Raw genomic sequence first — 6,636 nt, forward strand, 5'->3', positions numbered from 1 at the left:
GTACCTGCCCACATATATATACCATCATGTACCTGCCCACATATATATACCATGATGTACCTGCCCAACATGTACCTGCCCACATATATATACCATCATGTACCTGCCCACATATATAAACCATGATGTACCTGCCCAACATGTACCTGCCCACATATATATACCATCATGTACCTGCCCTACATGTACCTGCCCACATATATACCATCATGTACCTGCCCAACATGTACCTGCCCACATATATATACCAACATCTACCTGCCCACATATATATACCAACATGTACCTGCCCACACATATATACCATCATGTACCTGCCCAACATGCACCTGCCCACATATATATACCATGATGTACCTGCCCAACATGTACCTGCCCACATATATATACCATCAAGTACCTGCCCAATATGTACCTGCCCAACATGTACCTGCCCACATATATATACCAACATCTACCTGCCCACATATATATACCAACATGTACCTGCCCAACATGTACCTGCCCACATATATATACCATCATGTACCTGCCCAACATGTACCTGCCCACATACATATACTATCATGTACCTGCCCAACATGTACCTGCCCACATATATACCATCATGTACCTACCCAACATGTACCTGCCCACATATATATACCATCATGTACCTGCCCAACATGCACCTGCCCACATATATATACTATCATGTACCTGCCCAACATGTACCTGCCCACATATATACCATCATGTACCTACCCAACATGTACCTGCCCACATATATATACCATCATGTACCTGCCCAACATGTACCTGAACACATATATACCATGATGTACCTGCCCAACATGTACCTGCCTACATATATACCATTATGTACCTGCCCACATATATATACCATGATGTACCTGCCCAACATGTACCTGCCCACATATATATACCATGATGTACCTGCCCAACATGTACCTGCAAACATATATATACCATGATGTACCTGCTCAACATGTACCTGCCCACATATATATACCATCATGTACCTGCCCAACATGTACCTGCCCACATATATACCATGATGTACCTGCCTAACATGTACCTGACAACATATATATACTATCATGTACCTGCCCAACATGTACCTGCCTACATATATATACCATCATGTACCTGCCCAACATGTACCTGCCCACGTATATATACCATCATGTACCTGCCCAACATGTACCTGCCCACATATATATACTATCATGTACCTGCCCAACATGTACCTGCCCACATATATATACCATCATGTACCTGCCCACATATATATACTTTCATGTACCTGCCCAACATGTACCTGCCCACATATATATACCATCATGTACCTGCCCAACATGTACCTGCCCACATATATACCATCATGTACCTGCCCAACATGTACCTGCCCACATATATATACCATGATGTACCTGCCCAACATGTACCTGCCCACATATATATACCATCATGTACCTGCCCAACATGTACCTGCCCACATATATATACCATCACGTACCTGCCCAACATGTACCTGCCCACATATATATACAATCATGTACCTGCCCAACATGTACCTGCAAACATATATACCATCATGTACCTGCCCAACATGCACCTGCCCACATATATATACTATCATGTACCTGCCCAACATGTACCTGCCCACATATATACCATCATGTACCTACCCAACATGTACCTGCCCACATATATATACCATCATGTACCTGCTCAACATGTACCTGCCCAACATGTACCTGCCCACATATATATACAATCATGTACCTGCCCAACATGTACCTGCAAACATATATACCATCATGTACCTGCCCAACATGCACCTGCCCACATATATATACTATCATGTACCTGCCCAACATGTACCTGCCCACATATATACCATCATGTACCTACCCAACATGTACCTGCCCACATATATATACCATCATGTACCTGCCCAACATGTACCTGCCTACATATATACCATTATGTACCTGCCCACATATATATACCATGATGTACCTGCCCAACATGTGCCTGCCCACATATATATACCATGATGTACCTGCCCAACATGTACCTGCCCACATATATATACCATCATGTACCTGCCCAACATGTACCTGCCCACATATATATACCATCATGTACCTGCCCAACATGTACCTGCCCACATATATATACTATCATGTACCTGCCCAACATGTACCTGCCCACATATATACCATCATGTACCTGCCCAACATGCACCTGCCCACATATATATACTATCATGTACCTGCCCAACATGTACCTGCCCACATATATACCATCATGTACCTACCCAACATGTACCTGCCCACATATATATACAATCATTTACCTGCCCAACATGTACCTGCCCAACATGTACCTGCCCACATATATACCATGATGTACCTGCCCAACATGTACCTGCCTACATATATACCATTATGTACCTGCCCACATATATATACCATGATGTACCTGCCCAACATGTACCTGCCCACATATATATACCATGATGTACCTGCCCAACATGTACCTGCCCACATATATATAACATGATGTACCTGCCCAACATGTACCTGCCCACATATATATACCATCATGTACCTGCCCAACATGTACCTGCCCACATATATACCATGATGTACATGCCCAACATGTACCTGCCCACATATATATACTATCATGTACCTGCCCAACATGTACCTGCCTACATATATATACCATCATGTACCTGCCCAACATGTACCTGCCCACGTATATATACCATCATGTACCTGCCCAACATGTACCTGCCCACATATATATACTATCATGTACCTGCCCAACATGTACCTGCCCACATATATATACCATCATGTACCTGCCCACATATATATACCATCATGTACCTGCCCACATATATATACCATCATGTACCTGCCCACATATATACCATCATGTACCTGCCCAACATGTACCTGCCCACATATATATACCATGATGTACCTGCCCAACATGTACCTGCCCACATATATATACCATCATGTACCTGCCCAACATGTACCTGCCCACATATATATACCATCATGTACCTGCCCAACATGTACCTGCCCACATATATATACTATCATGTACCAGCCCAACATGTACCTGCCCACATATATACCATCATGTACCTACCCAACATGTACCTGCCCACATATATATACCATCATGTACCTGCCCAACATGTACCTGCCCACATATATACCATGATGTACCTGCCCAACATGTACCTGCCTACATATATACCATTATGTACCTGCCCACATATATATACCATGATGTACCTGCCCAACATGTACCTGCCCACATATATATACCATCATGTACCTGCCCAACATGTACCTGCCCACATATATACCATGATGTACCTGCCCAACATGTACCTGTCCACATATATATACCATCATGTACCTGTCCAACATGTACCTGCCCACATATATATACCATGATGTACCTGCCCAACATGTACCTGCCCACATATATATACCATGATGTACCTGCCCAACATGTACCTGCCCACATATATATACCATCTTGTACCTGCCCACATATATATACTTTCATGTACCTGCCCAACATGTACCTGCCCACATATATATACCATCATGTACCTGCCCAACATGTACCTGCCCACATATATACCATCATGTACCTGCCCAACATGTACCTGCCCATATATATATACCATGATGTACCTGCCCAACATGTACCTGCCCACATATATATACCATCATGTACCTGCCCAACATGTACCTGCCCACATATATATACCATCACGTACCTGCCCAACATGTACCTGCCCACATATATATACAATCATGTACCTGCCCAACATGTACCTGCAAACATATATACCATCATGTACCTGCCCAACATGCACCTGCCCACATATATATACTATCATGTACCTGCCCAACATGTACCTGCCCACATATATACCATCATGTACCTACCCAACATGTACCTGCCCACATATATATACCATCATGTACCTGCTCAACATGTACCTGCCCAACATGTACCTGCTCAACATGTACCTGCCCAACATGTACCTGCCCACATATATACCATGATGTACCTGCCCAACATGTACCTGCCTACATATATACCATTATGTACCTGCCCACATATATATACCATGATGTACCTGCCCAACATGTGCCTGCCCACATATATATACCATGATGTACCTGCCCAACATGTACCTGCCCACATATATATACCATCATGTACCTGCCCAACATGTACCTGCCCACATATATATACCATCATGTACCTGCCCAACATGTACCTGCCCACATATATATACTATCATGTACCTGCCCAACATGTACCTGCCCACATATATACCATCATGTACCTGCCCAACATGCACCTGCCCACATATATATACTATCATGTACCTGCCCAACATGTACCTGCCCACATATATACCATCATGTACCTACCCAACATGTACCTGCCCACATATATATACCATCATGTACCTGCCCAACATGTACCTGCCCAACATGTACCTGCCCACATATATACCATGATGTACCTGCCCAACATGTACCTGCCTACATATATACCATTATGTACCTGCCCACATATATATACCATGATGTACCTGCCCAACATGTACCTGCCCACATATATATACCATGATGTACCTGCCCAACATGTACCTGCCCACATATATATAACATGATGTACCTGCCCAACATGTACCTGCCCACATATATATACCATCATGTACCTGCCCAACATGTACCTGCCCACATATATACCATGATGTACATGCCCAACATGTACCTGCCCACATATATATACTATCATGTACCTGCCCAACATGTACCTGCCTACATATATATACCATCATGTACCTGCCCAACATGTACCTGCCCACGTATATATACCATCATGTACCTGCCCACATATATATACTATCATGTACCTGCCCAACATGTACCTGCCCACATATATATACCATCATGTACCTGCCCACATATATATACCATCATGTACCTGCCCACATATATATACCATCATGTACCTGCCCACATATATACCATCATGTACCTGCCCAACATGTACCTGCCCACATATATATACCATGATGTACCTGCCCAACATGTACCTGCCCACATATATATACCATCATGTACCTGCCCAACATGTTCCTGCCCACATATATATACCATCATGTACCTGCCCAACATGTACCTGCCCACATATATATACTATCATGTACCAGCCCAACATGTACCTGCCCACATATATACCATCATGTACCTACCCAACATGTACCTGCCCACATATATATACCATCATGAACCTGCCCAACATGTACCTGCCCACATATATACCATGATGTACCTGCCCAACATGTACCTGCCTACATATATACCATTATGTACCTGCCCACGTATATATACCATGATGTACCTGCCCAACATGTACCTGCCCACATATATATACCATCATGTACCTGCCCAACATGTACCTGCCCACATATATACTATGATGTACCTGCCCAACATGTACCTGCCCACATATATATACTATCATGTACCTGTCCAACATGTACCTGCCCACATATATATACCATGATGTACCTGCCCAACATGTACCTGCCCACATATATATACCATGATGTACCTGTCCAACATGTACCTGCCCACATATATATACCATCATGTACCTGCCCAACATGTACCTGCCCACGTATATACCATGATGTACCTGCCCAACATGTACCTGCCCACATATATATACCATCATGTACCTGCCCACATATATATATCATGATGTACCTGCCCAACATGTACCTGCCAACATATATATATATATCATGATGTGCCTGCCCAACATGTACCTGCCCACATATATATACCATCATGTACCTGCCCACATATATATACCATCATGTACCTGCCCAACATGTACCTGCCCACATATATATACTATCATGTACCTGCCCAACATGTACCTGCCCATATATATATACCATCATGTACCTGCCCAACATGTACCTGCCCACATATATATACCATCATGTACCTGCCCAACATGCACCTGCCCACATATATATACCATCATGTACATGCCCAACATGTACCTGCCCACATATATATACCATCATGTACCTGCCCAACATGTACCTGCCCACATATATATACTATCATGTACCTGCCCAACATGCACCTGCCCACATATATATACTATCATGTACCTGCCCAACATGTACCTGCCCACATATATATACCATCATGTACCTGCCCATCATGTACCTGCCGAACATGTACCTGCCCAACATGTACTTGCCCACATATATATACCAACATGTACCTGCCCAACATGTACCTGCCCACATATATATACCATCATGTACCTGCCCACATATATATACCATGATGTACCTGCCCAACATGTACCTGCCCACATATATATACCATCATGTACCTGCCCACATATATATACCATGATGTACCTGCCCAACATGTACCTGCCCACATATATATACCATCATGTACCTGCCCTACATGTACCTGCCCACATATATACCATCATGTACCTGCCCAACATGTACCTGCCCACATATATATACCAACA

The sequence above is a fragment of the Procambarus clarkii genome, unplaced genomic scaffold (genome assembly GCF_040958095.1).
Source record: "Procambarus clarkii isolate CNS0578487 unplaced genomic scaffold, FALCON_Pclarkii_2.0 HiC_scaffold_99, whole genome shotgun sequence".
NCBI classification, from domain to species: domain Eukaryota; kingdom Metazoa; phylum Arthropoda; class Malacostraca; order Decapoda; family Cambaridae; genus Procambarus; species Procambarus clarkii.